General features: G+C 49.9%; 1 protein-coding gene across 6 annotated transcripts in view; it reads left to right on the plus strand.

Annotated features, from left to right (window-relative positions):
* Positions 1–24,862, plus strand: part of Hivep3 (HIVEP zinc finger 3) — a 432,983-nt gene that overhangs the window by 278,834 nt on the left and 129,287 nt on the right. For all 6 annotated transcript variants that reach the window (XM_016005814.3, XM_042271805.2, XM_016005817.3 and 3 more), the window contains one exon: positions 5,287–5,366. The gene's annotated coding sequence lies outside the window, so the exon portion shown is untranslated. The remainder of the gene's footprint in view (positions 1–5,286; positions 5,367–24,862) is intronic.

Genomic DNA, 24,862 nt, shown 5'->3' on the forward strand with positions numbered 1-24,862 from the left:
GGAGCCCCAGACTTGGAGGGTGGCAACTTGACTCTGACATGCCTGCTTAGTCTTGAACCCTCCCCTCAGCTGAAGAAAGTGGGGAGATGTGATATACTATTCTCTGAGATTGGGAGCTCTGAGTCCCCAAGTGGGGGATGGAGAGAGACAACAGGTCATTAAAATAGCAGCAAATGTTCTCCATGGCAGCAATGGCCCTCCAGCCCAAAGGTGGTGTGATTTGTGGTCCCTAAGCTCTCAGTTGCATGGTGGCGGCAGGAGTCACATAAACATATTCTGTCACAAAGTCCCTTCCATGCCCCTCATAGAGCAGAAGATTCTATCAAATCTTTCTGTGCCATGCCGCTGGGGGACAGCCCCTCCCAATTGTCCTGGACACTCTATTATCAAATCCTCTCTTCCCCAGTCACAGCCCAGCACCTTCTGAACCTTCCTTCAAGACTACATGGATGGAGCATCTACACCCTCCACAGAGAGAAGGGAGGGAGAGGACCCAGGCTTGGCTGTGGCTCTGGTTGTCAGGGTGGGCCGGGCAGGAGTGGGTGCAGTTCTTTTGACAATTCTCCCACTGGGCCACCGTCTCTCTTCGCTTTAACTAAGGAAGCTGAGGCATAGGCGTCAGAAACTTTCCCAGGAACCAGCTGTTTGGTAGTGGAGTGTCATCCACGTCCATCCCAGGATGCCTCCCAGTCACCACACTGTCCCCGCCTCCCAGTCCTAAAAGGCTCCATTGTTCCAGCTTCATCAGGTATGAGCCTGATCTTAGTCCATATCCAGTAACGTGTGAACGTATGGATGTGGCTGTGTTCCAATAAAGTTTTATTTACAAAAACAGGCGTGCCCATTGGATGCAGCCAGCAGACTGTCCTCTGCCAGCCCACGAGGGAGCTGGACTGTGTATTCAATGTTGTGTCTGCCTTCCCCATGTTTTACAATATCACTGCTCCATGGTGTGTGCCCCAAAGTTTTTCTCTTCAGTATATTCCTAGGATGGCAATTTTGCAGTGAGATGGAGACAAGCATCTACCCAGGATTCTAGTGTGTGAATCTGAGTAGTTTCCCTTGTGTCTTTGAACTTCCTGGATTGTCATCTGGAATGGGAAGAAGGAGACCAAGCGTACAGGATGGTCATGAGGCTTCAGAGTGGTCCCTTATTCTGGGGCTTTGCATAGTACTTGTCATGTGTCTTCGTTAAGTTGAATTTCTTTAAATCCCAAGGCCTTGGGAACAAAGAAGAATAGATAATAGGGTATCTTTAAAGAGAGGCTATTATAGATCAATGTCTACCATATAGTAATGAATGAATGAATGAATGAATGAGCAAGGGAATGGAGCTTTGAGGCCAACAGCTCCAGCTCTTATGTTAGTTTTGTGATCTTGAACATGTGCTTCCCTTTATGTGGTCCAACTTCTTTGTAATATGGGTGAAATGAGCAGTATATCAGCACACTTTCACTGAAGAGGAATCTGAGGCACAGGCACTGAGGTTGCCTAGGGTCTCGCTGATGGTGTATGTTCAGATCAGGGTACCCACCTGCAGGTTCCTCACGATGCTGGAGTCACAGGGATGGAAGCTTCTGGTTCAGTGAATGTTCCCTCCTTCCCATGAGTAGGCCAGCCAACCTCTGTGCCTTGGAGGAGGAAACTGAAGACAGAGAAGATCTGTAGCCACGTCAGAGATTGGCAGACCGGGAGGTGGCTGCTCACCAGCTGTTGTTTGCCAACTCTAACACTTAATAGAAACTACCTGTGTGGGTTCCCTGGGGAGCAACTGTCCAGAGGGCCACTGCCCAAGCAGTCACCCCACCTCCACAGAGCCCCATCTGCACTGAGTGCCAAATAGAGAATTTGCCTTTCACTGCAGCCTGAGAGGCTGAGAGCTGAGAGGATGGTACCTAGGCTACTGGAAATCCCTTGCAAAGGTCCCAAAGCCATGGGAGGAGCACTTAGCTTAGCATGAGCCTACACAGGAAAAACTCTACCAGCCACCTGCTGCAGATCTTGTTGAGTTCATTGTCACCATCACCATGGACGTTTAACCTACCCAGCATTCCCTTCAGGGTGGACGTGAGTGTCCTCACTTTACATTTGAGAAAGCTGAGGCAAATGTACAGCTCTGGAGTATCAGGCTGATGGGACGAGGGCTTGAATTTAGATATCTGGCTGTAACCTGTGATCCTAACCAGCAGACAGGGGACAGAATGCAGCTTGGGGAAGAGGAAGGGCTTTTAGAGCTGGTCTGGCATGGAGCCAGGTAGTGGGGGTCGCTATGGCCCAGCACCACTCGGCTGTGCTTGCATAGGCACTCACTTCTTCCTAGGGAGCATTTCATCTAGCCAGACACCTAATGTGGGTTTATCAGAGACCCGACAGGGGTCGGCCTATGCTAACCACAAGAGACACATTGTTAGTTGCAATAGTTGTACCTAAGCCTTCCTGGGTGTCAGCTGATCTTTAAGGCACTGTGCATGGATTAGTTCATTTAATCCTCACATCAACTCCATAGACAAACATCACTGTCTTTACTTTGTAGATGAGATCATGGCACAGAGAAATAGCCTAGCAGCCCATAACAGCTCCACATGCGAGCCAGGCCTGGGATCCGGTGGGAGCTCTGTGCCCTTGCATAACTACCCATGCCCTGCTCAGGATTTCCCTGCCCTGATGTAACTTAGGTTCCTCCTTTTAAAGTAGACATGTTACAATAACACCCAAAGGATTATAATCCAATCCTATGCTGTACAGAGCAACTGGGCAATGAGAGTGTGATATGCTTGGTATCATGGAACTAGTAGAGTCAAGGCCTTGCATAGAAGCTTGGGCCTTCACTACTCTGTAACGTTTGGCAAAATTTGTCACCCCTCTGAGCCTCAATTTCTTTATTTACAAAATGGATTGTTGGTGCCTGTTCTATCTGCCTCCAAGCATTTTTATGGAGCCTAAATGAGGTAGCAGATGGGAACAAGATTTCATCGTAGGGGAAAAAAGCAGTGGGCAAGGGCTGGCTACAGAGCCAATGTGAAAACTTAGTGTCAGCTTGATAAATGAATTGTCCTAGTGGCCCTGCAGATTGACTCTGTGAGTGACAAATGGCTCCCTTCAGGAGCTCTGTTGATGTTTTTAGGGTCCTGAAAAGGCTGTTATCCTTGGCCAAGGCCTGTGCTCCCATTCCTAGAGTTATTTTGCATCTGATTTTGTATGATCCTCCAGCATTCTTTAACCAATCATTTAGTGATGTCTTTACAAGAGAGGCCTTGTGTTCAGCCCTGCAGGGAGAAAGAGATGAGACTGGAATTGTTTCTGCCTCCAGAAGCTGGTGGTGAAAAGAGCTGTAATAGTGCTAACAGCATCAGAAGCTACTGGGCATTTACCTGACAGTCACAGGTTCTATGAGTTAACACTCCAAAACTGTTAAGTAACTGACCCCAAGTTCATGTAGATCTGAAGTTACAGAACCAGCTTTACACCTGAAAAAGAGTGTGGGAGTAGAGACAACACCATCACAACACAGGGACATGCATCCTAATAGGGAGGAGGAGGAGGAGGAAGAGGAGGTGAAGGAAGAGGAGGAGGAGGTGGTGGTGGTGGTGGTGGTGGTAGTAGTGGTGATGCTGGCGGTGATGTTGGTGGTGCTGGTGGTGCTGGTGGTGCTGGTGGTAAGGGTTGATGGCAGTCTGCTGTTGTTGTTGTTGATATGATGCCAATGAGAACAAAGCTGATAACAAGAACAGTGGTGATAAGATGATGGCGATAGTGGTGGTAGTGCTGATGATGGTACTGATGGTACTGATGATGGTGATGAGCATCAGGACCGTGACAGCAATGCTGTTGCTGTGGATGATGATAATGTGTTCACGATGGTGATGGTGACAGTGATGGTGGTGAAGATGGTGGTTATGTAGTGGTGGTAATGGTGATGGCTGCTGTAGATGATGACGACGTTCACAGTGGTCTTTGAAATGGCAGTGGTGGAAATGATACTGGTGAGATGATGGCGATGGTGGTAGTGAGGACAGGGACAGTGCTGGTATAATGATGATGGTGATGAGAGTGACAGTACTGGTAATGATAGTGGTGATGATGATATGAATAATGGTAAAATGATGATAATAGTAGTGATAATGATGACAGTGATGATGGTGGTGGTGGTGGTGGTGGTGATGGTAATGACGTGATCATAGAAATAATGGTAATAAAATAACGATGGTGAGGATAATCCTGTTTCTCATTTTTCATTTGTTGAGCTTCTGCTCTGGGCCAGGCCCTGAGCACTTTCCGCTATCTCATTTAATTCCCATAACACCTTTTCACTTACTCCTAAGGATGATGAGCTGGGGAAAGAACACAGCCTGTCCATGGGTATGTGACCCATTTGAGTGGGTCTTGAATATCAGTGGGCTTCACTGAAGAGTTGTTCTTTCTGTTCTTGGATCCCTGACCAATGGGCTATGTGTCTGGCAGCTGAATGAATTTCCAATGGATAACTGGAGATGGCATAGCTCAAATCCATGAGAAGTGAATGGTGTCCTAGTGAGTGTGCATGTAACCATTGTTCAGAGCTGTGTGGTAACATTGTGACTGCCCAAATACAAGTTAATGGCAAAGGGTTGTGTTGCTGTTTTTTGTTTTTTTTCTCAATGAGATGCTAAGTGCTCAGTCACCAACAGGAGGAGCTTTGAAAAATAATTTCAAAGATGGCTCTATGTGCTGACAATGGCAGCAGCATCCACCATCCTGTGCAACATGTTCAAAGTGCTTTACCCAGTGACAGGCATGGTGGTCCTGTGGGGGAAGGAGACCACACTCTAGGCTGGGCGCAGAAGCCTGGGGCATTGGACCTGAGCCTTCATCTGCTTTTCTTACTGAACTTCATCCCTGTGAGACCCAGCACCACAGTGGCTAACAGCTTGCTAAGAAGCCATTAGATGCCATTGAGGATGGATGGATGAATGAATGAATGATGAGAAAAAGAAAGAGTGAATTATAATGATGGGTGCTCAAGAAGCCATGAAAGATGTTTTCCCAAGGAGAACTTGACCTTGAGAATTCCATAGACACAAGTCAGGCCTGGGATACCTGCAGGTCTGGGGAGCAGAATGGTGATGTTTTATTCTGTGAGTGGGATGCTGAGGTGGGGTCCTATACCCAGGGAACGTGGTCTTGTACCTGGAGTGGCTGTATGGGGAAGAGCCCATGCCTGGGCTTTGCTTTGGATGCATGTTTTAAAGTTTGGCAAAAGTTGACAGATGGTAGAGGCATCACGCTCTACTTCTCTGCCCTGCACAGGCCTCCCTCCGACACAGCCTGGAAGCTCTTCAGAAGCCCTGGCCTAGCTTGACCATGACACCACAGCGAGCTCCCGATAGGTGAGTTCTCCCCTTTTCCTTCTACACATGTGCAACATGGACTCGGATCAAAGGGTCCCCAGGCCATGTTTTACAGGTAGGAGGTAGTTATGAGATGTGAGACTTTGGAACAAAGCCACACAAATGTCAAGGTGGGACCATTATTAGCATTTCTGCTGCTGTCTGTGTGTGGTAAGGACATTGTCCTGGGAGGGGAGCTAAGGAAGCCCATTCTGACTCAGACTGCCTCCACCTCTCAGCATAGTCCCAGAACACCCCGCAGGGCTAGGTGGTGGACTTAGTGAGTGAATAGTCCAGGATCCACCTGACCCAGACCCAGGAGGGATAAAATGGTGCCACAGCCATCTCCTGGGGCTCAGGCTCCTGCATTGTTCTGCTAGTCTTGCATCCACAGAGAGACTGACTGGGGCTGGATGCACCCAGTATGTGTGAGTGTGCTTGGCAGAAGAATCTATGTCCCATCCATCAAATCATGCTTGAAGTCAGACTCAGACAGTCACCAGCCCCAGGCCTTCCCTCTCATGGCCACTCACCTGATATCTTCTGTTGCCTGCTGGACTCTGTTTTCTGTGTTGTGCATTTGGGGATAGAGATGAAAAAAAAATCAGCATTACCTTCTAGAAGCTTCCATTGCCATTGAGGAAATGGATATACAAGTAACTGCAGTATACTAGAACCTGTGAAGCAGAAGGGCTCTGCTCTATCTGAACTGGCTACTGACTGTTTGCATATGACCCTTGAGCTAGGTTTTGAAGGATGAATAGAAGTTCACCAGGTACTTCTGACTGTGGGCAAAGAGTCCTCTGGTGTCGAAGGACAGCAAGCACAAAGCTAGAGTGGCTTGAATTAGGGTACAAGAGGGAGGGTGGGTGGAAGTAAGTCCTGGGGGCGGGGTGGGGGCTGCAAGACTTGAGTGTACGACAGAGAGCCAGCTTATGTGTGAACAGGACAGGGAACATCAGCTCTGTGGCTCTGAGAGGGGGTTGGGCTGAGAGCTGACAAGAGGTGCTGGTCTTAGGTCCCACTGAGTAGTCACAGGGGCTCTGGGACGCATGGCCCTTGCTGGGTGTCTGTGGCCAGGCTTTCCTAGTATAGCAGCCCTTCAGAAAAGCTGCAGGCATATCAGGCCCCATCCTGAGAGGGCAGCGGCTCCGGCCATTGGCTTGCCATCCTCCATCCACACTGGCTTGCTTCTCCTCTGGCCCCTGCAGCAGCAGCAGCCACCCGCCCAGGGCAAGACCCTTTAAGGGCTCAGTGCTGGTACTCGGTCCCTGCCCTCCTCCCCTCCCCTGTATGACCCCCGTGCAGTGAGTGACACTTCACAGTTTCGAAGCTTTACAGTTTCCTCTCTTGGCAGGGGTCCAGACACTGTCACAGCTGTCATTCTATTGTGGAGTAGAGAAAGCGAAGGCTCTGGAGCCAGAAGGAGCTGCCTCCAGTACTGCCCTGCCCTCCCATGGGGAATAGTGAGATTAGGGCCAACTCAGTCTCCCCAGTCACCGAACAACCAGCCTTTTTAGATGGCTCCAGAATCCAACACAAGTGTGGTATGAACATTGGGTACAGGGCCCATCATGGGGCTGGCATTCACATGACGAGCTCTTGGCTGGCTCATGCCCCTGCTGTGGAGCAAGTGACTGGAAAGACCTGTGAGGTTCAGTTCCAAGGAATCATGAGCCATGAGCACGTGCACCTGAACAGGAAGTGATGCAATGATCTTGGCTTTCCTTGGCAAAATCCACTTACCAGAACTCCATCCTAGGTGCCAGCAGACACTAGGATCTGGCCAACTATAGGCTGCTGTGTAAACAAGGGAGTGACTGCCCTGTGAGAAAGAAGTCTCGGCACGCGGGAGAAACCAGGCAGGCTCAGGAGAGAGGTCGCAGTGTGCTGCCCAGGGCTGTGGCTGGGAGAGAGCTCGAAGAAGGGAGGAAAGGAAGAAAGCATGTGGGCCGGCGCTGGAGGGATGTATCCAGTGGCAGTTCAGTGGGGCTGTGGGAGGGAGCCGTGGGCTGCCCAGGCAGTAAACGGCACAGTACGATCAGACATATGAAAAGCTAGGCTGTGGAAGCCTCACACGCATCGGGGCGTTGTTAGCTGGCATCTCTGGTGACCCTACGAGCATGGCCTCTGTCATAGAGGGGCCTGTGGGTTAAGAGGAATGGGGCTGAGTTCCTGAGGGCAGCAGGACAGCCTTGGGAGCAAGAGGCTGGAAATCTCCTGTGGCTTCCTCATAAGTTCACAGGCCTCGACTGCCCTCAGACTAAAGAGGCCCGGGGGCATTTCTGTGTTTGTGCCAAGCACGTGGAACAATACATGTGGGACAAGGCCTGTGCGGCCTGTGCGGCCTGTGCTACGGAGCCATAGAGATCCAAGATGGTGGGTGCCCTGAGGAGATGGTCTGAGTCAGGTGGTCACCACAGGGGTGGATTATAGCTAGGGAATGCTGAGAACCAACTGTGTGCCAGACACTGCCTCAGTTCTTTATGTAGGTATACTTCCTGCCTGAACAACTCTACAGAGCAGATCAAAACTGATGAACAGAGAGGCTGTGCAACTAGCCCCAGCACACGCAGCCAGGAAGTTGGCTTAGGCAGGTTGAACACAAGCGGACTGGCTCCAGATTGTCTGATCTACACTGCACTACAGCACAGGTCTGTCTACACCACAGGAACCCACAGAGTTCAAGCCCTGTGTGCCTGCCTGCCTTGCTGTACCACACACTAGGAACTCAGCAAAGACATGTTCGCTAAAGCAAATGCATGTTAAACCGGGCCCTGAAAGAGCGCAGAGCGTGGATGGGGGAGGTGTTCTTGACCAGAGAGAAAAGTTGAGGCAAAGGCCTCAGGTCAGAGACCCTGGGCCGCCAAAAGGCATCGCTGGTCCTGGAGTCTGGAAGGCTGAGAGGGCTGGATGAGGGGATGTCTGAATGGAAGTCCTTCCACCAACCTTCTCATCTAAGGACGGGTCCCTGCTGCCCTCCCCTCCCAGCCTCCTGTGCCCCACATCCACACCTGTCATATCTTCCCTCAAAGGTCCCCACCGGCCAGATCACAAGACCCCACGGTTGAGGAAGGCGAGACCACTCAAAACCGCCTCCTCTTGAGTATGGGAGCATACACCTGTAATCATTCCAGCGCTAGAGCAGAGGCAAGAGAATCAGAAGTTCAAGACTGACTCCCTGTGACTTCAAAAGAGAGAGAGGAGAGACTTCCTAAGCAAGCGGTTGTTCTGGGTGATTAGGACATGGAAAGGAGATGAGGCTTGGCCTTTTCTTTGGTTTGGTTTTGTTTTTGCACATTTGTTGGGCTGTCCTCTGAAAGCCAGGGTTGGGCTTTGGCTCTGTGGCTTCCTAGTTGGGGATCCTTGGCAAATCAGCCCACCTTTCTGTGCCTCCACTTCTAGCTCCAAAGAGCAGACATGAAAAGCATTTATGGAAATGAATAGGGTGGGGTTGGGGAGCCGCCACAGCTCCAGGCTCAGAGGGAAGTTCCCAGGCTCACAGCCCCTATTTCTCTACAAAGCAAGATCTATAACATCATCTGATCTATAACATCAGTCCGCCACACAAACCCACACATACATGCTAGGTCCTGGAGGCAGACACAACTTCATCATTTTGTATATTTAACATAAATATGCAGTTTAGACCCTCTTAATATGTTCCATTCTGGTTGCAAAGTAACACATATTCATAGAGAACATTTGGGGAAAATGACGGGAAAGGCTCATTTACCTACCTTTCCACATCCACGGTTGATAGAGTCAATTTCTTTCCCCTGTGTTTTTTCTTTCTTTCCCTTTCTTTTTTTTTTTTTTTTTTTTTTTTTTTTGGTTTTTTCGAGACAGGGTTTCTCTGTGTAGCTTTGCGCCTTTCCTGGAACTCACTTGGTAGCCCAGGCTGGCCTCGAACTCACAGAGATCCGCCTGGCTCTGCCTCCCGAGTGCTGGGATTAAAGGCGTGCGCCACCACTGCCCGGCTTTTCTTTCCCTTTCTTGTTTTCTCCTCCTCCTCCTCCTCCTCCTCCTCCTCCTCCTCCTCCTCCTCCTCCTCCTCCTTCTCCTCCTCCTCCTCCTTCTCTTTTTCTTGTCTTTTTCCCTTGAGATAGAGTCTTTCTATGCAGATCAGGCTGGCCTCCACCTCACAGAGATCCACCTGCCTCTATTCCTACGTACAAGAATGAAAAATGTATACTACTATGCCTACATGCATGGCTTTGTTGTTGTTGTTGTTGCTGCTGCTGTCTTTTTATTACAGGTGACCAAGCTCAGGGCCTTATATATACTAGGGATCCATCAATGAGTTCCAGTCCTCTTTACCTTTTTATTCTGAGGTAGGTTCTTGAACTTACTCTATAGCCCAGGCATACTCAAACTTTTCATCTTCCTACCTCAGATTCTGAAGAATTCTGGGTTATAGGCCTGTACTAACTGCCTGACATCTTCCACCTTCTTTCTGTCTGTACACTGATACATTTTTTAAATGTGTGTGTGTGTGTGTCTGTCTGTCTGTCTGTCTTTGGACTAGAGTCTACATTCTGGTTTTTAACCAGACTGGGCTACTGAGCGAGGCCACTGGGCAGGGCTGGCTGTCCCTCTGTCCAGGAGAACTGGAGGCCATAGCTGCATAGCCCCCCCTTCTGCCCTGGTGGCTGGTTGGAGGCATCTGACCTTCGGATGTTCTGTGTCTCTGGCAGACACACAGTAGACACTAATTTTAGCTTGGCTTCTGGGGCCTGCTGACCGTGGGGCCTGCATATAATGGACGCCTTATGTAGACAGCTGCCAGTAGTGCAGGAAGAAGTGTCCCACCTTAAAATGTTTCTCGTCACCAGCCAGCACCCTGCTCTCGGAGAACAAGCCGGCTCCCTGTTCCTTCTCCCACCAGGAAAAGACTGTTGTTTGCGTTCATGGCCAGCAGTCTGCACGGAGGGCAGGCGGCCCACCCAGCACACACCGGGAGGCGGCTGTACAAACATCACCAGGAGCTCCAGTTTGAACAGAAACAACTCAGAGAGAGGTCCCAAAAAATAGTTGGGCTTGCATGGAGAGCCTTTTAGAGCCACACCTCAACGCTTTATCAAGTTTGTGCAAAGGGACAGTGTCATTCAGTGGCCCACTTGTCCTGTGTCCTGCTGATGTATCTTCAGCAGCAGAGTTTTCTTGTCACAGGTGAGGGACCTGAGGCTGAGACAGGAAGCACTTTGCCTGAAGCGATGCGATGCGGCAAGTCAGTGGCAGGGACTTGAGTGTGAGCATGGGTGGGTCTCACACTCCTAGGCTCTTTGTTCTCTCCAGCACCTTGTAGGTAAGCGGCCCAACCCCACTCAGCCGGACCCAGGCAGAGTCATAGTCAGCCGCTGGATCTCTTTTCCTCTGTTTGACGTTGTTCATCCAAAATGGGAACACTTCAGTTCATCCCTCCTTCCCTTTCTTCTCTCCTTCCTTCCTTTAATCAATTTGGTTTTTTGTTTGTTTGTTTGTTTGTTTGTGACACATACTAAGACCAGCCGCCTTGAACCAAGATGACCTTAAATGCAAGATCCCCCTGCCTCAGCATTGCTGTGTGCTGGATTACAGGTCTGCATCCCAGTGTGTCCTCCCTTCTTCCTTCCTTCCTTCGCTGCTCTATTTCTTTCTAGAAAGCCTCCTGTATCCCAAGGTGACCTCAGATTCATAATGTAGCCAGGGATGACCTTGAACTTCTGACCTTCCTGCTTCCATCTGTTCAGGGAATTGCAGGCATCTCCTACCATTTTCTTTATGTCATACTGGGGATCAAACCCAGGGCTTTGTGCTTATTAGGCAAGCACTCTACCAACTGAGCCGTCCCTTGTTTCTACTTTAAAATAATACATTTGGGTTAGGGCGTAGCCCAGTGGTTGAACATTTGTCAAGTATGCATGAGGCTCTGGTTTTTACCCTCAGAACTGGGAGAAAAAATAAATAAAAATAAAACTATGTTTGTTGAAAATAAATACTTCCAATGGTCTGTTTCTAAGATAGAAAGGGTAGCCATGACAGAGTCTTGCTTGAAGATTGATGTGACTAAGACCCGGAAGGAAGCCTGAGCCTGACACTGACAGTCCACCTGTGGATATACCCAAGCCTGAGCTCCCTCGGCACTGAGCTCTTACCATGACTCTTAAAACAGTTTGAAAGTTTTTCCTTATTGTCCTTCTCTTGGTCAAAACGGAGCTCCACAAGGCAGGAAAACCATGGGGTACTTGCCTCCATATTCCTGGGGTCTTCACCAAGCAAGAAACATAAGAGTTCCCAACCCATGGTTCATCCTAAGAACCAAGCTTTAACCCAGGTTGGAAATCAGATGAGGCCTGACCTACAGCAGTCAGCTGAGTAAGAAAGGGATGCTTGCCACACTCCCAGGACAGAGCGACATCAGAAACCCTAAACCTGGGTAGGCTGTGGGGGGGTGGGAGGTTCCTCCCCTCCCCACTCCAGTCCCATAATGACAATGCAGCCTGGGTAAGATGTCTCCAGGCCCCCAACAGTGACTCTGACCCAAGTCCAGGCTCTTCAGGAACAATGCATAGCAGCATCACAGCTGCTCTGGGGACATTTTCTAGGGACTATCTCCACTGAGTGAGAACAGGACCCCTGCTCCTCACAGACCCCTGGCTGCAGCCTCTTACCCTCTCACACTCTGATGCCTCAGATGTTATCCTTTGAAATTCTCCTGCTTCCGACTGCATACTAGCTGAGGGCTCCAGCCTCAGTTTCCTGTTTTGCAAAATAGAACTAGTGATTCCAGCTCTTGGATTGTTGTGTATCATGGAGAGTTGCTTTCAAATGTCCATCCAGGCAGCAGTCACACAGTGGAAGTCAACCGTGTTCCGTTCCTCTGAGGTCTCCCAGCATTTATAGAACACTCCTGAGAAGTGTCCTGGATGCTCAATGAGGGTGGCATTCTCTGGAAAGAGCTGTTGAGGCATGCTACCCATGTGCGTGTGTGCAGTCTAACTATGAGCCTTCTTGGATTCTGACTTATTCTTAGCCACACAGCCAGGAACAAACACTTTGTAATTTAAGGTCATGGAAAAGTGGATATTTGTGATAAGTTCATTTCTTTATCCAATCAGCTCTCCAGGTGGAAGTTTGTTGTTGTTGTTTGCATATGTTCATTTCTTTCCCACTCACCTATTTACACATACCTACAGAGCCCTGGCCCTGCCAGGGAGGGCAAACATGTGCAAACAGGCCATGCTGGGACCCTTTCCTGCAGAAGCTCAACATCTAAGCAATAACTGTGATTTGGGTTGAATAAGGAAAAGTGACCCAAAGGTGGAACCCTGGGGGAGGAAGCCATCGCTGCCTTCAGAGCAAGAAGCTGGCTCCCAGTGAGCCGGTTCAAAAGCAGAGAAAAGACCCCATTGTCTGAAGAAAGAAAAGCCAAGAATAGCCCATGAGAGGTCTATGGAAGGATTCTAAGTTGGCCTTTAAGTATCTCTATCAAAATCCAACAAAAGTTTTCATAAAATGGTTACCAAGCACATCTGAAAAAATGAATATGGATGAACAGCCTAGGGGATTTTGAGGTTGGTACCTAAATTGACATGTGGCCTAAGGATCAGGAAGCCTGGAACTAGATACCAGTGTGCCGGAGGGCACAGCATGGGAGGTGTGTGCAGGAACCTTCCAGATAGACAGATGGGTAACTCCTGACTAGAGTGAGCTATTTGTAGAGGGGGAAGAATAAACTTCAGTTCTTGTACCAAAATTAATGCCAAAGTGAATAAAACCAGCATGAGGATATACCAAAACAAAAATAGTAAGGGGCGCTCACATCCCAGGCAGATGACAGGATTTTGAAACTCAATAGTGGAGGTTAAAGATGATAACAACTGGGAAGATTATGTGAACCCCTGTTCCAGGACTGAAGGGTTGATGCACTCCCATGCAAAGAGCTCATGTCAAAGAAGCAAAGACAAATTGCTGATAGAAAAATAGGCAGGGATATAAGCAAGCCATCCTCAAATGTGAACCGAGGCCAAAAGGTACTCACTATTGGAGCCGAGCTGTCCTTTGGGTTGGGAGGAGGGACTTCAGAGACTGAGAGTCCTTAGGGAGATAGGACACACATGATCGTCACGCAAGTGCATGTGATGGGTGTGCGTTTTATGGAGGGGAGACTGCACAGTCTGCACCAACACTTTCAGAATGCGCCCAACTTCAGCTCAGAAGCCCACTTCTTCATAGGCATCTTAAGGAAATAACTGAGCCCTGGCCTTGTGTGTGCACATGAATGTGTGGAAGGCAACAGCAGGGTGTATTGGTGAAGAATGTGGAAAGTGAAATCAGCAGGATCTGGGTTCAGGCTGTGTGTCTCTAAAAAAATTGCTTAACATCTCTAAGCATCAGGATCCCCAGCTGTATAATGAACATCATCATAATTCCACCTTCCTAACAGCAGTGGTTCTCAACCTGTGGGTCACCACCCCTTTGGGTCAAGCAACCCTTTCACAGGGGTTGCCTAAGACCACCAGAAAACACAGATATTTATATCCCAGTTCGTAAAAGCAGCAAAATTATAGTGATGAAGTAGCAATGAAAATATTAGGAAGGTTGAGAACCCCTGCTATAAAGCTTAAATGAGAATATTTACAAAACTCTTAGTAGATGGCCCAGGATAAGTGCTGAATAACATCAATTATTTTGTTGCCAAAAAGAATGATATTGTTTGAATAGTGAATAACATGAGGGGAAAGCAGCCAAATTGTCCATCAGTAGGGAGCTATTGGTTAATGACTGAAGGAATGTGAGTAAGCCCTGAACTTGGGACATGGGAAGGTACCTGTGCTGTATTAGCACATATGTAAAAGGAGTCAAGAGTATGAAAGGTATATTCCAACTAGCATAGAAGTGTGGGTCTGCGCCTTCAGAAAGATAGTTGATTTTTGTGGTTTGCAGAAGTTTTATAATAAATGCCCCACAAACACTGAAATAGCAAAAACTGAACTATGGCTCTAGTAGAACTTCAGTGGGGTGAAGCCTCTGGTCCCTTGGTTTGGGGTCACTTAGTGCATAGCCTTTGGTCAGACATTTCAGTTTGAAGACTTGTGTTAGACACACTCCTGTGCAGAGACACCTGAGTAACTCCTGGATTCCTTGACACTGGACCCAGGCATGCAGCTCCACCCCAAGCAGAGCACATCTAATGTATATTTTCTCCAGAAGGCACCCAATAGGGCTCTTGTGCTTAGGGGCACAAGGCAGCCCTTCCATGGTACCTTTGAGGGCCATTTCAAAAAGTTAAATCACCAAAGGGACAAAAAAAAATACAGAGAAGAAATCACTGAGAAAGGATGCTTGTTTATAAACCAGAAGCTAAGAAAGGAAAGTGGAGCATCCCTTTGTTCAATCTCATCTGGAACTGTGCAAGTGAGGTGACTCAAAATGTTCCTGCCCTGTGTATTTGTCAGTGATAATAAAGTAAGCAGAGTCCACTGATCTGTAAGTATGAATCTATGAGTGGGGCCACCTGTGTTTGTGAAGGAGGACTCGTCACCCATTTAGGCCGCTGTACCAAACAACAGAAATGGACCACTTGTGGTTCTGCCCCCCAGAAGTCCAGGGTTAAGGCAGACTTGGTCTGATGAGGCTGTGGCTAATAAGCCAGTGTCTGGCTCATGGACAGCAGGAAGGGGGCTCCATTGGCCTTTCATAAGGACCCTGATCTGATTCAGGAGCTCCGCCCTAGGACCTAATCACCTCTCAGAGGCCTCAGCCCCTCGGGGAAGGTAGGATTTCAACATAAACATTTTAACATATTATTTATTCATTTTGTGTGTGTGTTTGTGAGTGTGTGTGGGAGTATGTGCACACACATACATACACACATCCTCACTTGTGCATGTATCCGAATACACACATTACAGTGTGCATGTGGAGGTCAGAGGACACCTTCCAGGAGCCTTTTTTTTTTTTTTTTTTTTTTTACTATGTGGATCCTAGGAATTAAACTCAGTTCACCAGGCTCCTTACCCACTGAGTCATCTCCCTGACCCAACATAAGCACTTTGGAGGGATCCAAACATTCAGACCTGGGCAGACAACTTGGTGTATGGCAGTTATCTGAGAGCCAGGACTTTGTCCTTCTGTGTCGCACACTCGAACATTTTATAGTGGACACATTTGACATAAGAGTCTAAGCAACAAAGCTGTTTTTATTTTGGAAGAAAACTTGTCATTGATGGCATTCGGTTCCCAAGACAAAAGTCAAAGCTCATAATTATTTTTTTTAAAATAAGACATTTTTTACTTACTGCTTACAATATGCCACAGACTTCTAAGCCCTCTATTCATTTACTTATTTTTAATAATGTTTGATTATGGTGCCCAGCCAGGCTTCAAATTCCTGGTCTCTACCCCCAAGCAGCTGGGCCTGAAGCCTGCATTCTGCTGCGTGACACACGTTCTCAGGTGCTTCTCACCTGAAGCTTCTTTAGACAGGTTGCATTATCATCCCTGTTATGGGAGACAAGATGAAAAGCAGTAAGACAGTGTGTGTACAAGGTCACAGCCTGTCAGAGGCAATCTACATCTGCAGCCAGGCAGTCCTGGATATAGAATCCAAGCTTTCTGCTGAACACTCAAGAAGTATCTACCAAGTCCCTGGCCTGGCCCTGAGCTCCGGAGAAGCCTAGGAAGGTATGGCCAGCTACTGCATGAGACACTTCCAGCGTGGGTCAAGGATGGTAAGAATACACCAGGTACTGGAGGCCCATAGGAGGGAACACCCAGCAAAGGCCGAGGGCTCAGAGAAGGCGTCACTACATACTAGTCAGTGTCTTCTATTATTTCCTCATGAACTACAGCTCACTGTCTGCCAGGGAAGCCCAGCCCAGCCGTACAGTGCCTTCCTCAAGTTCCCCTGCACCCTGACCCCCTCTCTCTCCTGGACCTCTGTGGGCTTCACACTTCTGCTCATCTCTTCATCACATGATCCTGAGGGAGGTGTCTTTGTGACACAGCCCCCAGTACACTTCTCACATGTAACATCTATCAAAAAAACAAAAAAACAAAAAACAAAACAAAAAAAAAACATTTTGATCGATACAATGAACCAAGACAAATGGCAAAGGATCAGCATGCCTCCAAAACCTAAGCAGACGAAATTGCAGCCAAGTAGGTGTTGGAGTGGCAGAAACTCCCCGGCCGCTGAGTGCTGGGCTGCCTGGCTGGGAGCCTCTGTGACCACAGGATCAGGAGGCAGCTGACAGCTGCAAGACCAACATGTGCCTGGGTGGTGTTCCTGTGGCTTCTAAAATCCCCACCCAACGGGGGAGACTGAGAAAGAGTCCTTCAGCTTCTCACGCTTCCAGGGGAAAGCATAGGGTTGGGGTTGGCCTGGCCAGGGACATCTTTTCTAAAATAGCTTCATACATATTCAACTGCTCCTTGAAATAGCCAGGTGACTATTTAAAGCAGCTTCTAGTCGGATGCCCCACACCTAATGTTGGGCCACAGAAACCGGGGAGAAGCCAGGAGTACGCAGGACAGTGTCAGAAGCCTCCAGCAGTCTCGCTCTTCCCCCACTCTTTGGCATGTGCTCCCACTGGGGACTCTCTCACATGAAACTGAATGTCATGGTTGCTATGGCAACACGCTGGAGGTTTCCCATCTGGTGACCTTACTCATCCCCAACGGCTCCAGGTCTTGAGATACAACCTCTATACCATCGCTCAGTTTCACTTGGTGCCCAGCCCCTCGTGGCTTAAACATGTGAGAGCTGATACTCTCTGCTCCCTGTAGAGTTGGAGGGAAGTATCATCGGGTAGAAGGGAGGGACACAACCTAACAGCAGGGGCTTGAGGCCACCCGGACATGCCAGCTCAGGGTTAGGGAGAAACAATCCCACCAAGGAAGTGTCAGGATGGGCATCATCTATGGGCAGCCCTGCCTCACAGGGGGCAGCAGAGGCCTGGCTGTGTCAAGCTCTCTGGGGACAAAGTGTGTGGGGGTGGTTGTTCCCCACCTAGGTCGTTCTAGAGGCTCCTTGTCATACAGAAGTAACTGAAAGGAAGCAGGTGGTGGGGAAAGCGAGAGGCAGGACTCTTAGGAGCTGCAAGTTCATCCTACCTTTTCAGGGGGGAGATACCGATAATATCAACAAGTTAAGAGGCAATGGAAAGCCTGGGCCAAGGCACGAGGACCGAGAAGGTCCACTGTTTGCCATGGCCGACTTCTGGCTTCAGGTTCACTCTGCTTTGCCATTGTCACCCAGAAAATGTTCTGCTCTGCCCAGAGCCCCCGGAGGTGGGGAGGAACTATGCAATGATCCTCAGAGAGGATGGCCACGCAGAGGGGTGGGACATGATACGAGCGTTAGAGGGAGATGCACCTGGCTGGGGGTGCTGTAGTACTACACTCCCCAGATGGCTTTTCTAAAGGCTACGGGAACACCAGCAAGAGCCTCCAGCGGCCGCTCTCTGCGTCTTTCTGTTCTGTTTCTCTTACTGTTCCCAGAGCTTTGATTTGCTTAGCCATCCAGCGAGAGCTAAGGCTGGGACGCTGCTGGCACAGACAATGCCGTATTCTCTGTGAAACCCAGAGATTCTCAGAAAAAAGGAGTGTGTTCCCCTGCTCACTCCATGGGGGTGCCTAGCTCAGAGTTTTCCAGAGTCTCCAAGGAGCAGGTGACCTAAAAAAGGTTACAGACCACTGATAGAGTTGGGACTTGTTGGATTCTAAAACAAATGACTTCATGTGTTTTAAAGAGGCAGGGGAGGGCATGCCAAATGAGGCTCCCAGTTCTGCATTAAGCTGCCTCAGATGACAAAATGGCATGGGGACTCTGCCATGCCCCCAGCATCCCTACACATCTAAGTGTGTGCTCCATCTCTGCCATGAGACTCTGCTCTGTTTCCTCTGTCCTCAGCCACCATCTCCCCGTGAGGCCTCTATCCAGTCTGTACTTGGCAGAAAGTGGAAAACCCATTTAGAAAGCTGGGAGAGGTCTTAAAAAGGAGGAGACTGGCAGTGGGCTGGAGTTGCAGGAATGTGTGCAATAAGGGGCCGCTAAAGTTTGCTGATCAGCCATGAAAATTGGGTTGTATCCATCCCTACTAGCTTCCTATTTCCAAGGGAGTCAGAATCGTATAAATGTCATCATGGCTCCAAGGGAGATGGCCACTGAGGGCTTCTTACACCCCACATCCTCTGGCCTCCAAACAGTTTCCCCAAACTCTGTCCTCAGGGCCTCTGCACTCTCTATTTCCTATGCCAGGAAACACATGTCCATGATTCAACTGCTGGCTTCCTTCAGATCTTAAATGACCCCTTCTCCCTCAGTGGTGCCTTCTCTGACCCTTCCTCCACATGGCAATGCCTATCCCCACCATCCCCACCATCCTCTTGCTTTGCTTTTCTAGATGGCTCTGAGCTCCATCTAGCACACTGATGTCCGTAGACTGTGTCTAGGATCTGAACAGTGTCTCACCAGCACCCGACACTGACTGGATATCTCTGCCTCTTTTGTGTACACACGCTGGTTTTACATGCTACAACTTCACACTGATCCTGTAACAACTGCACGGGGTAAGAGTTATGCTTCCAGTGAGTACAAAGTAGAGTCTCCAGCGACTGGAGCACATCCTGGGTCCTCTGTGCCACCTGGGAAGTTCTGGGGTTGCCATAGTTAAAAGCAAACAGCAAGCTCTCTCTCCCTCAGCTCTCAGCTCTGTCCAGGTGTGACGTCTCCTGCATAATGGAGGAGAGAGAGAGAGAGAGAGAGAGAGAGAGAGAGAGAGAGAGAGAGAGAGAGAGAAAGAGAGAGACTTCAGACTGATCCCAATCCTTCACTTCCTCCCTTTTCTGGGATCCTACAGCCTCACACAACCTAAACAAGTGCTCTGGAGTTGAGCTACACCCAGGCCTTGCTCACTTTCTGCAAGGATTTACTTAAATGTTAGCCTCATACTTTGAAAACGTGACCTACAGCCCAGAAGTCAGTCCAGAAGGTCTCACTGCGGCCTCCACATACGCAGGCCAGGCACTCGCCTGGAGCAGAGTCCGCTGACCCGCACTGCTACATTCAGTCCTGATGCATGCCCAGCCTGTCCGCGAGGACAGATGAAACGAGCCGTGCTACCCTCCGAGGCTCCAACGAAGCGTCTCTCCAACACTGTGCCTTTGAGGAGTCTACAGCTCAGCCAGAGAAACAGACATCCAACAGGCTTGTTCAAGTGGACTCCCTCTTTCAGGCCCTCATCTGGTTCCCCAAAGAATCCTAGCTAGAACACTGGATTGTGGTACACAGAGGGCTGCGGGTGAGGTGGGGCCTGGAGAGGAGAGGGAAGGGGCTCTCTCCCTGAGCAGCTAAGCCAGTGTGGGAGGGAAGCAGCTTGGCCCACGGGGTGAACTGTCAGAACCCCTGCCCCCCTGACCCCTCTGGCTGGCGTGTTACTGATGTCCATCCGTCCCTGTCCCGGGAGCCAGCCATTCCTCTCTTCCCTCCACGGACTAGATAATGAAGGAGAGGAAACAGGTTAGCAAGCAGAGACACAGCTGTCTGCAGCCCGCCCTCCTGCTCTCTGCTCTCACAGACCTGCTCTCAGCACATGGAAAGCCCCAGACAGAAAGAGGCCTGAAGCACTTCCTGTGGTGGTGAAGGCAGATGCTCTTAACGGGCCCTGGTCCCCCTGTGTCCCCGACTGGAGACTCAGTGACACCCTGTACGCAGTCAGTAAGATGTGACTGCAGAGCACAGCCCCGTCCTTCCTCCCCTTAGAAGAAGAATGGCTTCCCCACGATCTGGGGTGGACATGGGGTGGAGTGAGGCTCAGAGCCTCCATCCTGTTACGTAGTAGAGCCAGGATGAGAGTCCACAAAGCCATGAAGAGGAACAGAAGCGCTGCCTGCCCCAGCATGCAGCTGGCAAGGCAGACGCAGATCACTCAAGCTCTGGAGTCATGTTCAGGTTCAAATCCTGCCTTCCCCAGTCAGGCACTGTGTGCTCTCACCTCTCTGCACCATAGAGTCCCTCCCCATCAGTGATCTGAGAATGATGATGTCTGCTCTGCAGGGTTGTGACAATGAAATCAGATGATGCGCAGAGCACAGCTATCTGGGTGAAAGAGACGGGGAGCCAGCCCACAGCGAGGAATGGGACGAGACAAGCTGCGATCCTACAAGCAGATACATTTCCTCATGTCATAGGTAAAAGAAGCAGAGTCTGGGGACATCGGTAGAGTTCCCATAGCCAGCGAATGGTGTGAGGTGTCATCACGTCTTGTGCCACCTACTCTGGCTCCTGACTGCTCCTTAGGAGGGAGGCATGTACAGCAGCGAGGTCCCAGAAAGGCCAAGTGGGCAGAAGGGCAGGGAGGTCACAGACACCAGCCAGAGCCACATAGCCAAGGTGGTTGGTGGCTTTGGACTAACTGAGCGGTGACCTGGAGTCCAGCAGGCTGGGCTTCCCTCTCCCACTTCCTTCCTGTGCTGGCTCACGCTGAGTCACCTGCAGGAAGTCAGAGTGGTAAAGCAGAGGGCAGGGAGGCCCGGGTCCTCTACATCTCCGTGCCCGCCTCACCTCGTGACCCCAGGCCAGCCACTTCTCCTTCCCAGAGCTCAGTTTTCACTTATGTCAGGCTGCTGGATCTCTAGGAGGTCATACAAAAGGATTTTCCCAGGGACAGTGCTTTCTGGGAGACAGTTTAGAACAAGCCACTCACCCAGCTGGTCCCCAGCTCCACCCAGCATTCTTGTACAGAGCCTGACTGTCACCATGAGTGGTGGGACCAGGAGGGTGGCAGAGGTATGACAACCAGCAAGGGCCTGCCTACCAATCCTGGACCTCTTCTAACTCAGCTCCACTGTCTCATTCCTTTGCCCCTGGGTCTTAGTTTTGACCTGGCCAGCCTCTCAGAGCAAGTGCTGTCCGGTGGCAAAAACATACCCAACAGGGCCTTCTCTAAGGACCCAGCCTTGGGCCAGGTAGTAAACCTTCCCTTCATTGAGACCCAAGAGAATATATTTTTCATGTGCATCTATGTGTTATTTGTATGTGTGTGTGTGTGCATATTTACTTGTGTGTGGCTGCACATATGTATGTTAGCATGCATACCTGTGTGTTTGTGTATGTGAAGGCCCAGGGCTGGTGTTTTAGGGGTCTTACTCAAAATTGCTCTCCACCTTATTGATTAAAAGGCAGGATCTTTCCGTTGGACCCAGAAGTTACCAATACCGCGACCCCTGGTAGCCTGCTTGCTCAGGAAGCCCCTCCTCTCCATCCAGTCTTGCTCGTCTAGCGTCTATGCTGGGCTCCAGGGATTCCAACTCTGATCTTCACACTTGCTCTGCAAGCGCTTCTAACCACTGAGCAATCGCCCCAGTATGGGAAACCGTTTCTGTTACTCCAAGTTCCAAACCTGCTGAAAAGACCTCTCCCTGAGGACTCTGCATTCTGAGGCCACTGGGGACTCATTTCTGCAGTGGTCTGCATGGCACGACCCTGACATTACAAGGTCTCTGCAAGGTCCTTGAGGTGTGAACGTTTGTCCTAAGGCTGGGTGGGCCATTGCCTGGGAGACTGATAGAGTGGGATCGTGGCACCCACTATGCCCCCTAGCACTCTGGGGGTGATAGCACTAGACAGAATGAGGGTATACGAGCCAAAGGTTCCAGTCCTAAAGCGCTTTCCTACAAGCTGGAGCCCCGCTGGTCTCAGGGACTCTCAAGCCAGTTGAGGCATGGACTTGTTCCTGTCCCCTCCTGGGCTGATGCTGGCCTCACTTGGCTCAGGTGGCTCCTCATCTGGCTGTACTGTTTCATATTTCTATGCCTTGCACATCACTCTCCTCCTGGCCTGACAATTCCTCTCCTCTCCCACCTCCAACACAGTCCCCCTAGGAAATCCCCTCAGTACCTCTGTTGCACATCACTTTTCTAAGATGTCTTCCTAAATGCATCCTGCTCTCAGTGGTGCCTCTGTGTGCGTTTCTGTCCCGTCGCTTGCTCTTCACTTGGCAGGGCTTTGGGTGTGCATCTCTGCTTCATCCCATGCTGACCCCAGGCCCTGGAAGATGGTAACTGCTCCCTCAGTTTGCTGGAAGGAATGGACATGAACTCCTGGGTAAACTGAGTGAGCTTCCACAGCCTGTCACTGAAGCTCTAGATAGCATGATAAGGGCGAGAGTCTTGGGGTGCTTGGACCAAGTCTTTCTGAACTCTTCCACTGAGGTGATGCTGCCACCGACTGGGTTTCAATTCTGATAAATAGGTCAGTTCATGAACAGCCCGACTGGGACTTCCTTCTTATAATTCCCTGTACCATCCAACACCCTCCACCTCCAGTGCCCACTCAGGGCCATGCCTGTTCAGGTGCTAGGGACATAGAAAGGAGTCAGACTTATAAATGCTTATGACCTAGTGAGGACACAGACTCACCCCCAGCAACAGAGGGACCACAGGGCCACCCAGGAACCTGAGAGCCTCAAGGCAGCACAATTCATAGTGAGCCCAAAGCAGGTGTGCTGCTGCTGCTGGTGGCCCATGGCGTGGACAGATACAGCCTCAGCATTCCAGGGAGCTGAAGTGGTCATTGCAGACCCTTGAGTGAGCATGTGAGAGAGGAAGGCCAGCCATAGGGGTGAGCAACAGGAGCGTCTGACTTGGGAAAGAGTTGTCCAATTAAAGACCTGGTGGTGGAGTCTGGGCTTCCTAGAGTATGTAATAACCCAAGGGAAACATCTTGTGAAAAGGTTTCAGAAGAAGAAGGTGTGTCTGTGCAGGACCATGGAGAGCTGGAAGCAGATATGCAAAATGCCTGGACTTAGAGGTAGCCAGGAAAAGTAGCCAGGATAGGACTATTGATGTGTGTAAAGAACGGACATATCAGTCGCAAGATTGTGGCAGCTGGATCCAGACACAGCCTGACACAAGGTCTCTCCCAGCAGCCTTCTCTAGCCATAGCCACCAGGAGCACCTTTTGATCCCACTGGGATGGCCTCTGGGGAAATGAGGAAGGGGACAGCGATTTCCACCATCATGCTGGCCCACAGAGTGTCTGCTGAATAACCTGCCGTCATGACAGGGCACACTGTCTTCTCTTGCTATGCACTGCTCATGGGGCAGAAGGCCTGATCTCAGCGAGCAGCTGCTGAACACCGTAGCTCATGCAGGCAGAGAGCACATCTTGCAGTTCTTAAAACACATGTTGGTGTTGAGGAGATGGCTCTGTAGGTAGAGAGCTCACTGCAACATCATGAGGACCTAAGCTTGGATCCCAGATAAAAGCCAGGTACAGCAGTACCCATCTGTACCCCAGTGCTGGGGGTTAGGAGAACGAGGACAGGCAGATCCCAAAAGCTAGATGACTAGCCAGGCTAGCAGAAACAGTGCGCTCTGGGTTCTGGGACTGAGTCTCCCAAAATAAGGTGAGAATGATAGAGGAAAACAGCTGATCTTGATCTCAAGCCTTAATGTTAGCATGCACAGGTGAGTGTACCCCATACACATGTGGAGAGGGAGGGAGAGAGGGAGGGAGAGAGAGAGGGAGGGAGGGAGAGAGAGAGAGAGAGAGAGAGAGAGAGAGAGAGAGAGAGAGAGAGAGAGAGAGAGACTCATTTTAGTTCAGTGAGTCACTCCTGGACCCGTAAGAAATATCTCCTAAAGTCCATTGGCATACAGTCTAGTTGTTGCTCTTTGGGAATGATAAAGCCTTTGGAGTAAAACATACCTTGAGCCTCAGTTTCCTTGTCTGTGAAGTGGGAGTGGTGTCTGTCATCTCTCCAAGGATGACTTTTGTGAGGAATGAGTAGACTCAAAACGCTCAGCCCAGACTGGGCATTGTGGTAACTACTTTGTAATTGGAAGCCGGGATTATTTCCAAAATGACAACAAGCTTCCACAAGGGCCTTGTTTGGTTTTTTGTTTTGTTTTGTTTTCAATTTGTACTCCATGCATTGTTGAGCTTTTGTTTTGTTTTGTTTTGTTTTTCTTCTTTTGATTTCACAATAGTAAGCATGCTTGAGACTGACCCTCTTAGAGTGCTGTAGAACAGACTTCTGGTGTTGACTCATCTGCATAACAGAACCTTTATGCCTACTGACTGATACCTCTGTGTAGCAGGGGACAGCAGGGGTTGACCAGCACGAGAACTCGGGCCACAGGGCAGTTTCTGTGCCTTCCATACCACCCTGCTTTTAGAAGGTACCAAGCCAGCCATGGGTCAGCTCAGGGTCAGCAGGTTGGAGTATGGAGTGTTCCCCGGGGTTAAGCAGGCTGAGTAGGGCTAAGATAACCTCCCTGGCTCTGCTGGCACTGTTGGTCACATCCTCAGCACAGCTCCCAGCCTGTCCTTCCCACTGCTGCAGCCCTCACAGCGCCCCTCTGAAGGTAGAGTTTGGAAAAGAGGGGATGATCCGAGTCTGTGGTCAAAACCAGAGGGACCCCTTTGTCATCCATGTGCTCAGTGGTGACAGAGCCTGGACACCTCGTCAGCTTGATGGAGAAGAGTGTCTCTGGCTCAGGCCTGG

This window comes from Peromyscus maniculatus, chromosome 2 (assembly GCF_049852395.1).
Source record: "Peromyscus maniculatus bairdii isolate BWxNUB_F1_BW_parent chromosome 2, HU_Pman_BW_mat_3.1, whole genome shotgun sequence".
NCBI lineage: Eukaryota > Metazoa > Chordata > Mammalia > Rodentia > Cricetidae > Peromyscus > Peromyscus maniculatus.